This window comes from Chrysochloris asiatica, unplaced genomic scaffold, assembly GCF_000296735.1.
Source record: "Chrysochloris asiatica unplaced genomic scaffold, ChrAsi1.0 scaffold00265, whole genome shotgun sequence".
Taxonomy (NCBI): domain Eukaryota; kingdom Metazoa; phylum Chordata; class Mammalia; order Afrosoricida; family Chrysochloridae; genus Chrysochloris; species Chrysochloris asiatica.
Genome location: NW_006408783.1, coordinates 2129382 through 2142821, shown reverse-complemented (window position 1 = coordinate 2142821; position 13440 = coordinate 2129382). Strand labels below are relative to the sequence as shown.

The 13440-nt window shown below is 43.7% G+C and overlaps 1 protein-coding gene and 1 pseudogene across 1 annotated transcript in view; one reads left to right on the top strand and one right to left on the bottom strand.

Moving 5' to 3' along the window:
* DISC1 (disrupted in schizophrenia 1) overlaps positions 1–13440 on the bottom strand; it is a 493957-nt gene that overhangs the window by 76350 nt on the left and 404167 nt on the right. The window lies entirely within an intron of this gene.
* LOC102824807 lies at positions 581–1974 on the top strand (annotated as a pseudogene).

Below are 13440 nucleotides of genomic sequence, written 5' to 3'. Positions count from 1 at the left end.
AATATTTAGGAATTTACTGAAGCCATCATTTTGGTGTCAAATACACAGCTGATTCACGAAGCCACGCATACCTACTAATGCGTGCTTATTTTTCTGCATATATGGAAACATTTCTCTTAAGATGACAGAAATAACAATGTTGATGTTGTTAGGTGCCACTGAATCATACCGACTCATAGCAACCTTATGTATAACAAAACAAAACACGACCTGGTCCTGCACCAACCACAAAATCCTAGCTCCACTTGAGCCCATTGTTGCTGCCACGGTGGCAATCCATCTCCTTGGGGTCTTCCTCTTTTTCACTGTCCCTCTAGTTTTCCAGGCATGATGTCCTTCTCCAGAGACTGGTCCCTCCTGATAATATGTCTGAAATACGAGAAAACAAAGTCTGGCCATCCTGGCTTCTAAGGAGCACTCTGGCTGTACTTCTCCCAACACAGATCTGTTTGTTCTTTTGGCAGTCCATGGTACTTTTAATATTCTCCTCCAACACTATAACTCAAATGCATCAATTCTTCTATGGTCTTCCTTATTTACTGTTCAACTTTTGCATGCATATGAGATTATTTAAAATACCATGGCTTGGAAGAGCGAAAGTCTCATGGGTACGCTGAAGAGGCGGCTCTCGGCCAAGCAGAAGCTAAGGGGCAAGGGCTCCGCACCGTCGGGGAGCTCCGCGGACGACGACACCTTCTCCTCTTCGTCCGCCCCCATCGTCTTCAAGGACGTCCGGGCCCAGTGGCCCCTGCGCTCCACGTCGCTGCGTAACCACCACTACAGCCCGACGCCCTGGCCCCTGCGGCCCACGGTCTTGGAGGAGACACGCATCAAGATGGAGGTGCGGGTTAAAGCCCTGGTCCACTCGTCCAGCCCCAGCCCAGCCCTCAACGGAGTCCGTAAGGACTTCCCTGAGCTGCAGGCCGGACCCCTGTGCCAGGCGCAGAGCAGCCCCCTGAAGAACGCCGACGACGCGCACCCCGGGGACCTGCACCTGGACCTGGACGAACACGTGCCTGTCGTCATAGGACTCGTGCCTCAGGACTACATCCAGTACACTGTGCCTTTAGACGAGGGGATGTACCCTGTGGGGGGCCTCGGAGCTACTGTCTGGACAGCTCCTCCCCCATGGAAGTCTCCGCCGTGCCCCCACCCGGGGGAGGGAGCGCCTTCCCGGAAGAGGAGGGCCAGGTGGAGCAGGTGGACCAGGAGCTGCCAGTGAACGGCCTGCTGATGGGCACCACGGGAGTCCTGCTGCAGAGCCCCCACGCCAGGCACGAGGACGGCCCCCCACTCTCCTCTTTGCTACCTCCGATGCAGAACCATCAAGTCCAAAGAGACTTCAGCCGGCTCCCGGGTGCTGACGCCCACGTGTCTGAAAGCATGCGCTGCCATTTGAATTTTGACCCCAACTCTGCCCCCGGGGTGGCACGAGTCTATGACTCGGTGCAGAGCAGCGGGCCCATGGTGGTGACCAGCCTGACCGAGGAGCTGAAGAAACTGGCCAAACAAGGATGGTACTGGGGCCCCATCACATGCTGGGAGGCCGAGGGCAAGCTGGCCAACGTGCCGGACAGCTCCTTCCTGGTCCGGGACAGCTCCGATGACCGGTACCTCCTCAGCCTTAGCTTCCGCTCCCACGGCAAGACGCTACATACCAGGATCGAGCACTCCAACGGGAGGTTTAGCTTCTACGAGCAGCCGGACGTGGAAGGACACACGTCCATCGTCGACCTCATGGAACATTCGATCCGGGACTCAGAAAACGGAGTCTTCTGCTACTCCAGGTCCCGGCTGCCCGGCGCGGCCATCTACCCGGTCAGGCTGACCAACCCGGTGTCGAGGTTCATGCAGGTCCGCTCTCTGCAGTACCTGTACCGATTCGTGATCCGGCAGTACATCAGAATAGACCTGATCCAGAAACTGCCTTTGCCGAACAAAATGAAGGTCTACCTCCAGGAGAAACACTACTGAAAGATGGGGGGGCCCTGCACCCCGCACTCGGGGGACAAGAACATGATTGAAAACCCGTTTACAAACGTCTCCTTGCTATCCAAACTCTCTTGCTGCCATATCGATTTCAGTTTTCTGTGTACAAGGGTCACCCACTTGTCTAGAGGGGTGGGGAAGTGTGTGGGCCAGCTCGCTTGGGGTTGTTTCGGTTCTCTCAAAAGTGAAGTCTGGAAGGTTTCCAAGTATGAATTGTCTTTCCTCAATGTGCAGAATAATCACAATGTGAATGATCAGATTCTCCTTAGCCCCCTCCCCAGCCTTCCCAATCCTTCGCTGCTATCCACTGTCATTTTTATGCATTAAAAGCACATTTCATGTGTACTCAGCCCTAAGTAAAGTTGGATGAAAACGTATAGAATGAACAAACGTCTTGTCTCTTTCAGTGGCCCGATTTCAAAAAGTCGTTTTGGGGAAAACATTCATGACCAATGGGATAAGACCCCGAATTTGTCTTGTACCCTGAACATGATTTCTGTAACCTCATACCTTAATGACATTGATTTGAAATTGAGAGGCCACGTCTTCCTGGGTACTAGAAGGCAGAGGTGCCACTTGGCTTTTACACTCATCTCTAAATTGTTTTTATGATTGTACTGATTTGGGGGGTTGTGAAAAGTTGACTGGTTTTTCTGTTGCCTTCGTTTTCATCTTGTGGTTTGTCTATGTTTAAAAAATGGCCTTACATTAAAAATTCTTAAAAGAAATACATACCACCACAAATGTAGACTCCCGTTGCCTTTTCTGTCATTGAGCTCTGATACCAATTGGCACATATACACATAGAAAAAGACCCGTGGATCCAGAGCTATTATTAAAAAAAATACTAGTCGATCACGGTTTCCTGTGATAGCAAAAATCTGTACTTTTCCTTTGGTAAAATGTTTTCTCTGTGAAAAAAAAAAAAAATACCATGGCTTGGGTAAGGCACGCCTTAGTCCTCAAACTGACATCTTTGCTCTTGAATGTTTTAAAAAGGACTTTTGCAGCAGATTTGCATAATGCAATACGTTGTTTGAGTTCTTGACCACTGCTTTCATGAGTGTTGATGGTTGATCTGAGTAAAATGAATTAGTTGACAACTTCAATCTTTTCTCCATTTATCATGATGTGATTTACTGGTCCAGCGGGGAAGATTTCTATTTTCTTTACACTGAGGTGCAATCTATACCGAAGGCTGTGGTCCTTGATTTTCATCAGTAAGTATTTTAAGTCCTCTTCATTTTCAGCAAGCAAGGTTGTATCATCTGCATATCACAGGTTGTCAATGAGTCTTCCTCCTATCCTGATGCCACATTCTTCTTCATATAATCCAGTTTCTCTGATTATTTACTCAGTATACAGATTAAGCAAGTATGGTGAAAGAATACAATTCTGGCACACACCTTTCCTAATTTTAAACCCTTCATTGTTCCCTTGTTCTGTTTGAACAACTGCCTCTTGGTCTATGTATAGGTTCCTCATGAGCATAATTACGTGTTCCAGAATGCTCATTCTCCATAATGTTGTCCATAGTTTGCCATGAAACACAATGAACAGCCTTTGCATAGTCAAGAAATTTGGTTTGGACTCACAGTGATCCTGTAGAGGGTTTCTGAGGCTGTAAATCTTTGCAGAAGCAGAAAACTTCATCTTTCTTCCATGGAGCCCCTGGCTGGTTCAAACCACCAACCCTGTGGTCAGCGGTCCAGTACTTGTCCTACAGAGCCACTGCACTCCCCTAGTTCCCATTATTCCCATGTAGTTAAGAATCCCCAAGCTTTTGCTTACGTTGGCCTTTTTCTCTAGAATGTTTTCCTTTTGCCATTTGTCTTGGCCAGTCCTCCATCCAGTTCAACTGCTCCCTTTTCTTGGAGCCTTCTCTTGAACTAGGAGCTACTTCAGTTTTCACTCCCATGCCTCTTTATACATTTCTGTGTTTTGTTTTGTCTTCCCATTAGTGAGCCAAGCTACTTCATCAGGGTCTATTGCATGACATATGTCCTTTTGTGTGGCACTATAGAATAATGTTGGTAGTTCAAATTCACAAGCCGCTCCTTGGAAATGCTATACAGGGTCACTATGGGTCGGCACTTGACAACAACTGAGTAACATCTCTTCATATTCAACAATAATGTTGAATTTTTTCCCCTCTTCCCTATCTTTGTCAGGATAAATGAACCTAATAAACATTCACATAATATTACTTTCTGGTATTTCAACCACTTTGACAGTCCAATTTCCTCATCATTCCTTGCAACGCTTTATCCAAGCATGTTCTGTGCTGGTCTCTCTTTCCCAGTACACATGTATTCTATTTTAAAAGTAATGAAAGTTTCTGAATTCATAAATATAAGATAGAGGTGACTGCTTTAATCACAAAAGGGTTTACTGCAAAGTCTTTTCAAGTACTGTTCTTTCCTGAGAAATTCATTTGTCTATTCAAAAACCAGTGATGACTTGCTACAGTCTGGTGGACAGATTTGGGGTAATTCTGCCCAGGTTTGAATCCTGTCTCCACTCCTGACAAACATAATGATGTGCAGGTGATTTCACCTCTCTGTGCTTCATCTTCTTCAGCTGTACAGTTGGAATAATGGAATTATCTACTTCAGTGAACTGTGAAGATTAAATTAAGTTAAAATGCACAGAGCACACGTAAGAATAGTGCATGTATATAGCAGATAGCACTGTTAGTACTTCCTGTATGTATCACCATCGTAATCACCACCACAACAAAGCCCTCTGGGATTATGTCTCTGACTTCCTTGTCTTTGTTGTTTGTGCCGTGGAGTTGGTTCCAACTCATAATGACTCTGTACAGGGCTTCCGAGGCTGTAAATCTTCACGGGAGCAGAAAGCCTCATCTTTCTCCCGTGGAACAGCTGGTAGTTTCGAACTGCTGAACCTGAGGTTAGCAGCCCGATTCATAACCACTACGCTACCAGAGCTCCTTCCTTGTCTTTGTACCAGGTGGCAATTTGTTATCTTTTAGTTCCAAATTGTCTTCCAGTGCCTTCTCTGCAAAAACAAAAAATTCTGCTATGTGGAGTTGTTCCCCATTCAGTGTCATGGATTGAATTATAACTCCTTAAAATAGGTGTCAACCTGGATGGACCATGATTCTCAGTGTAATAATGATATATCTGTTATAGTAGTTATTGCACCAAGGATCAGCCCTGGGTTGTGAACCACAAGGTTTGCAGTTCAAATGCTCCTCAGAAACCCTATATTCAGGGTCGCTATGAGTCAGAACTGACCTGACAGCACTTAACAGCATAGGCCTGTTACGTTGTGGTTGTTCGAGTAGCAACTTACCTATAGGACAGAGCAAAGTCCTCATGTAGGATAAGCCCTGGACAGCTAACCACTAGGTAGAGGGTTCAAACCTACCTATACAGGGTCTCTATGAGTTGGAACTGACGTGACAGCACTTAACAACAAACATAGGACAACACCAGACTTTTCAAGGCTATAATCTTCTTGGAAACCACCTGCCACCTTTTCCTGTGCCACCACGGCTGGAAAATAAAGGTAGTTTCTTTAAACATTATTTCCTTTGCCAACTGGTACTGGAAGGAGACTGGAGTGGGAGAGTGTTTGCCTTCCTGGTTCCAGTGTGCTTCCCCAGAGGTTCATGAAGTGGGGCGGCTTCTCCAGCACCCAGTTTCCACAGTGTTCAATACCCCACCAGCAACCAGTTTCGGTAGCATGTGTGGTTTGCCCAGCTCCCACTTCATTTAGTGTGCTGACTTCCCAGCACTCAGCTCCTGCTCTGTGGGCAGCTTCTTCAGAGCCTGGAGGTCAGCAGCATCCCCAAACCTCGTTTCCCTTAAGCACCTTCTCACACAGGTTTGTTGCTGAGAGACTCTAGTGATCCAACTTCTTGTGAACGGTTTCCATTGACACTAATGTGGCACCACAGTAATGCACTGGGGTCTTCCATTCTGCCATGGTCATGGCTCTCGAACAAAGTCTAGTTCTTAGCCCCAAGGAGGGGGCTTTTCTTTGAGAGCTCTATCTCAGACTTAGGGCTAATGACCACCCCTAATACCTGTTCTTCCTAGATGTTAGACTGTTCTCTTGTTGGGTGCCATTGAGTTGGTTTAGCCTCATAGCAACCCTGTGTACAACAGAAGAAAACGATGCCAGGTCCTGCATCCTCCTCACAGTTGTTGTTATGCTTGAGCCCACTGCTGTTGCCATGGTGGCAATCCATCTTTTGCGGTGTCTTCCTCTTTTTCATGAACCCTCCACTTACTGAGCATAATGTCTTTCTCCAGCCAGTGGCCATTTCTGATAACATGTCTGATATATGAGATATGAAGTCTTACCATCCTGGTTTCTAAGGAGCATTCTGGTTGTACTTCTTCCAACACAAATTTGTTTGTTCTCTTTACTAATTATTAGCCAATCGCTCATTACTCCAGTTCCCAGTTACAATAAATACTTCCTTATGTTATACTTTCCCTATGTTGTCAACCTCCTGATTGGACCTTGGCTGAAACACTCTTCAACTTTGTTTTCTTGCCCTTACTATAACGGTTTAAGGTCATCAGCCATCTTTTTGTGATTCACACATTCCAAGTCTATTCCTACCTTAGGGTATTGGTGTTTTATGCTCCTTTTCCCTGGATGCCCAGATAGTCACATGTCCGACCACTCTTTAGATACTTCCTCTGAGTCATTTTCCAAATCTCCAATCTAAAGTAGTCATGCCCGTCCCAATAACCTGGTCACTCTGTAGCACAAGGTCCTCTTTTATTTTCTTCAGAACACTTGGAATTATCATGTTCTTGTAGCTATCTCTCCCACTGCCAATTAAATACAGTTTTAATGAGAGCTGAAACTGTCTCTCTTATTTACTACTATAGCTCCAAGGCATGAATATTTGTCAGATATGAAATCACTTGATTAATAGTTATTAAAGGTGGTGGTGGTAGTGGTTATGTACCATGGAGTCGGTTCCAACTCATAGGGACCCTGTACAGGCTGTAAATCTTTACGGGAGCAGAAAGCCTCATCTTTCTCCCACGGAACAACTGGTGGTTTCAAACTGCTGATCCTGAGGTTAGCAGCCTGATTCGTAACCACTACGCTACAGAGCTCCTTAGTTATTAAAGGTTGTTGTTGTTGTTAAGTGCCGTCGAGTCGATTCCGACCCATAGCGACCCTGTATAGGGTTTCCAAGGAGCCACTGGGGAGCTTGAACCACTGACCTTGAGATTCAAATGACTTTGTAGTCTGGCACATTAACCCGCACCAGGACTCCAGTTATTAAAGGTAGGTAAGAGGAAAGGAAGGAACAGAGGAAAGCAAGAGGAAGAGAGGAAGGGAAGAGGAATGGAAGGAACTCACCATCTTCTTCCCCTCACATTCTAAGCCAGTTTCCTGTCCTAACTCCATAAATTGGACCAGTTATTTTCATTACTCATTGTCTTCTTTTCCTAGTGCCATCACAACCAGGATACCACAAGTATTTGAAGATTGAAAGTTTATTTTCCCACAGTTCTTTTGGCTGAAAATCCAAACCAAGTTTTCAGTCATGTTAATCCCTTCCATGTAGGTAGTTAAGAGCTTTTCTTGGTCCTTAGAGAAAATCCTCACAAGGTTCAGTACCCACTCCTGCTCCCAAAACTACTTTTTGTAACTCAGAAAGTATTGGATTTAGAATCCATACTACTTCAGTACGATCTAATCACTATAACAAACAAAAACCTGTTTCCAAACGGGATCACATCCATAGGTAAAAGGACCAGGAATTCAACACATATTTTGTGAGGACACAATCCATTCTCCCATTGTTGTTGTTGTGTGAGTTGAGTTGGTTCTGACTCTTAGTGACCCTGTATGGGTTTCTAAGTGTGTCTGGTGGGTTTGAACTGCCAACCTTGCAGTTAGCAGTCCAGTGTTTACCCTAAAGTGTCATACTAGGGCTACCAGTTATTGGTACTCAAACTTCTGGAGCCCCAATTCTGTTAATTTCCATAGTCAATCCATCACCAAGACCAAAAGATTTTTGCTTTAAATTTGTCCTTCCTTTTCCCCACACTTCTCCAATACTACTATCAGTTTGCTCAGGTCTCCATGGTATTATGTCTATTATTTTAATAGCTTCCCTACTGGCCTTTCTAACTTCAGCGTTATCCCTTTTTAATCTCTTCTGAGTAGTGTTGCAAGTCAAACCTAACATGCTGCTTTTTATAAAACTCTTCCCCTACTTCTCTTTTCAGAACAACTACTATTATTTCATCAGACCTACACTTACTTGTCTACTTAAGTATCTCCTAATTCCTTCTACTTGGATCAACAATCACTATCCATGGAGGCAGAAGCCAAGAAATCAAATAAAATATTGCACTGGGCAAATCTGCTGTAAAAGGTATCTTTAATGTTTTAAAAAGATGTCAATGTGGTGACTAAGATGCAACTGATCAAGCTGTGGTCTTTTCAATCATGTAAAAGTTAGATAACATAGAAAGAAAGGCAGAAGAATTGATGTAATCAAATGGGAAGGTTGAATATATTGGAACTGCCATAAGAACATATGAATTGGTCTGAGAAGAAGTACAATCAGAATGCATGTTAGAAACTTATTCACTTTGGAAGTTTCGATCACAAGGATGGTATGTTTGGTGAAGTGGAGGGTCAGTGACAATAAGGGACACTCTCAATGAGATGGACTCACACAATCGCCACAATAATGAATTCAAACTTACCATTGACTAAGAAGATGGCACAGGACTGGGCAAGATTTTTGTTCTCTTCTCCATAAGGTCAAGGAGCTCTGGTAGTGTAGTGGTTACGAATCGGACTGCTAACCTCAGAGTCAGTGGTTCGAAACTACCAGCTGTTCCGTGGGAGAAAGATGAGGCTTTTTGCTCCTGTAAAGATTTACAGCTTCGGAAACCCTGTACAGGGTCGCTATGAGTCAGAACCGACTCCATGGCTCATAACAATAACAACAACATCCATAAGGTCACCATGAGTCAGAGTCAATTCAATGGCAACTCACAATAACAAACTGACCCTATACTACCTAACAGACTGCCCATCAGACCACAATAATCCTTCCTGTTTGCTTCGATTGGCTCTCCCCAGCCCCGTGAATGAACTATGTCATTTGGGGTATTCTAGAGGGGAGTAACTCAAATTCATCACCCCACAAAACCTTCATTGGCTACTACACGCTCACTGATGGGCTTCTCTCAAATCCTAGATTCCAGAAAACATCAGGAATTCTCTTTTTTTATAAATATATGTTGTCTTAAACTTCATCATTCTCTGTGGTTCCAGGTTCAGTGCTGAGCAGGAAGTTGTTAACTGATAAAATACTAATAGGCTTTCCACTGAGGACCAGATGAATACTAAGACCCAGAACCTGTCTTATGCTTACCTGAGATTCTACTGCACTAGAAGAATCTAAGAGTCCTGGTGTGGCACTGTTGGTTAATGTGCTGGACTGCAAGTTCGATTTGAACCACAAGGTTGGTTTGAACTACAAAGTCAGCAATTCTAGCTTACCAGACGCTCCTTGAAAACCCTATACAGGGTGGCTATGAGTAGGAACCGACTCGACAGCACTCCACAGGAATGCTTTAAAACACTATCATCTGGCCAAAGTAAGTCGTTCTCCTTATTTTTATATGAAATCTGGCACAACACATTTTACATGTAGCTGGTATGGAAAACTTTGTTTAGAAAAAGAATTAGCAATGAAGATTTTTCACAGGAAAAAATTTTTAAAGGACTTTATCCTTGCCTTATACCAAGAATATTTGCCTTCTCTGGAAATTGTTGAGAAGGTTTTCCCTTAGGAAGGTCTACCTATTTCCTCTGAAGTTAATCCCTAGGAAAAAGGACCAGATCAAAATAAGAATGCACATGCTACTTATTTAAATAGCATCAATCCTCATTGTTACTAAGGCTTGAGAAAAGCTACATTAGTGTTTTAAGATTGATATAAAATTCGAAACCAACCAGATGTCCTTCAGTGGTAAATGCACATGATGGACTATTAATTACTGTTAAAAATCATGATTATAATTACCATATATTAATATAAAACATTTCTAGTAAACTATCAGGTTAAAAAAAAACCCAACAACACAACACATTATCTCCTAAATCAACATATACAAATTAACTACAACTAATGCGCTGAACTGCAAAGTCGGCCTGAGCCACAAGGTTGGCGGTTCAAACTCACCAGCTGCTCCTTGGAAACCCTATGCAGTGTCGCTATGGGTCAGAACTGACTTGATGGCACTTATAACAACAACATTGTCAGTCTTTGGAGTTCTAGTGTGGCTCGGATGGCTAACTGCAAGGTTGGCAGTTCAAATCCAGTAGTTCACTAGGAGTAGAAACCAACTCAACCACACTTAAAAACAAGGACAACACTATCAGTCCTTAGAGATCGTGAGGTAATATACTATGAGTGGGGAAACATAAATATCAGTACAGAATATGTCACAAAAATAGGCCTAAATTCTAAATAGAGAGAAGGTTATGGCTCCTGGTTGTTTAGATCTTCCCCTATTCTGATTAAATAGACTAACAAATCAAAGATAATAAAGCAAATGTGATAGATTCTATTTCCTATGCAGGTAGTCCCCGAGTTAGGAACATCTGACTTACAGACAACTCCTTGTTGTTGCTGTTAGGTGCCATGGAGTCAGAACCGACTCATAGTGACCCTATGCACAGCAGAACAAAACACTATCCAGTTCAGTGCCAACCTCACAATCATTGTTATGTTTCAGCCCATCACTGTTGCCACTGTGCCAGTCTATCTCATTGGGAGTATTCCTCTTTTGTTCCGACCCTCCATTTTATCAAACATGATATCCTTCTCCAGGAACTGGTCCTTCTTGACAGTAAGTCTGAAGTATGAGAGATGAAGTCTGGCCATCCTGGCTTCCAGGAAGCATTCTAGCTTTACTTCTTCTAATACATATTGGTTTGGTTTTTTGGCAGTCCATGGTACTTTTAATATTCTCCTCCAACACCATAACTCAAATGCATCAATTCTGCAGTCTTCCTTATTCACTATCCAACTTTTATGTACATATGAGGTGATTGAAAATACCATGGCTTATGCCATGGTATTTTCAACTTCTACTTGCCCTTTAATGATATATAAATTTGCCTTCACCTTGAAAGTGAAATTGAATCAGCCCTACTTGTAACACATTTTTGATCATAATCACCTTCACTTATTTCATGTGCAGCTTTAAAAATCATTGAAAAGACTTCAAACACTTTATATTTTTTGCATTAAAGTAGGACTAAATGAGAAGTGTATGTGTACCTTTTCTGGCTTACCTGGAAATTCTTAAAGACACAATTAGGATCAGATTTTATTGGTCCTCCAAGGACTGCCTGAAAGTTACATTGCCTAACGCATAACAGTATGTGTAATACAGTTACTTTCATCTAAAAGGTTATTAAAAATATACATGGCTAAGTTACCAAAGAGCAATGAAAAGATAAAAACTGAGTAAATGAGTTTGATGTAGGAAGAGAGCAAGAATAGTTTGGAGAAATGGCACAAAAGCCATATTTAAGAACTTCAGTTAGATGACAGACTAGGCAAACACCCTACACAGACCCTCGACAGTAAAGACAGTAAAGGAAAGAGATGTAGAGAATAACCCTGACACCCTGAGCTTTAGAGGAAATGACAGAGAAGTGGATTGAATACCAAGTAGGACAGGAAGCTGAACATAAGTGGCGAGAGAGGAGACAGACAGAACAGCTGAACTGTCAGCTGGGCTGACACAGCACGGCCATGTTGAACTTTTACAAGCAGCATTCATGAGACAGCAGCCTGACAGCTACTTCACCAGTGGCTGATGACCAGAAAAGTGGCAACTTCTCTTCTTCCCTAGACCCCCAAACCCAGAAATGTGGCCAGCCCCCATTCTCACTCATCCAGCTTCCAGTGACTCTGTACACCCGGCACAACGCCCAGTCTGCCTGAGGTCTGAGCTACACCCTTGTAGAGCTGGTACCCAGTATCAGCCTATCCCAACCAACCCTTAGGAAAGCAAGAACTGCTTTCAAAAGCAGCTACCCTTCCCCCAACTGCCCTCTGGGAAAAAGCCCCCTGACCTAAGCCACCTTCTGGGTTGGCATGAATGACTTTGGAATCAAGTGATCTGACCCTAAACACCATCTAGATGGGCAGGAACTCCATCTAGGACCGGGCATCCCACTCCCTCTCCTCCATCCCCATCCCCACCCCATGAGCCTCTTAGGTAGAACAGGCAGTAGACTCATACCAAGTCCACTGCCCCATTGCTTTCTCTGAGTCCTGCCCTGCCCCAGGATGTTCTTTGTTAAAGTTTTTTCCCTTTTATTTCTGTTCATTTGGTTTCTGTCCTTTCTTTCTCTGCTTTTCATTTTTTCTCTTATTTCTTCTGTTTCTCTTTTCCTTATCCCCCACTATGATAGTTAAGGTTTTGTGTCAAGTTCCCTGTTCCAGGATTCCCAGAGGTTTGGCAGATAAGATGTAGTGCTCTCCACTGTAAGATCTAATACAATGTAGCTAACTCTATGATGATTGGCTATGAGCAGTGTACTTAACTATATGGTGATTGGCTGTGAGCATAGTATTCAAAGCATATTTCCTCTGGGGCCTGCCTCCCATATAATGGATACTTCGGTAAAGTTTGCTTTGCTTTTCTGCTGGGTTTGGATCTTACATCTGGCTCATCCTCCAAATTCTTTCCCATAGTCAAATTCTTTGGACTTGAGACAGTGGCCTGCTCTATTATCTGCCTGCCTGCCGTACTGCCTGCCTACCAGTCTTGGTTCATCTGACCTGTACTGTTGTTATTGTTGTTAGGTGCAATCAAGTCGGCACCAACTCATAGCGGCCTTATGCACAGCAGAACGAAACACTGCCCAATCCTGAGCCAACCTCACTACTGTTGCCACACTTGAGTCCATCGATGCTGCCACGTGGTCAATCCAACTTGTTGCGGTCTTCCTCTTTTTCTCTGACCCTCCACCTTACCAAACATGATTCCTTCTCCAGCAACTGGTTCCTCCTGACAATATGTCCGAAGTATGAGTGACAAAGTTTAGCCATATTGGCCTCCAAGGAGCACTCTGGCTGCACTTCTTCCAAAATGGATATATTGGATTTTTGGCAACCCATGGCATTTTCAATATTCTCCTACAACACCATAACTCAAAAGCATCAATTCTTCTACAGTCTTCCTTGTTCACTGTCCAGCTTTTGTATCCATATAAGGTTATTGAAAATACCATGGCTTGGGTCAGGCGCACCTTAGTCTTCAAGCTGACATCTTTGCTATTCAACACTTTAAAACGTTCTCTGCAGCAGATCTGCCTAATGCAATATGTCGTTTGATATCTTGACTGCTGCTTCTGTGAGTGTTGATAGTTGACCCAAGAAGAATGAAGTCCTTGACAACTTCA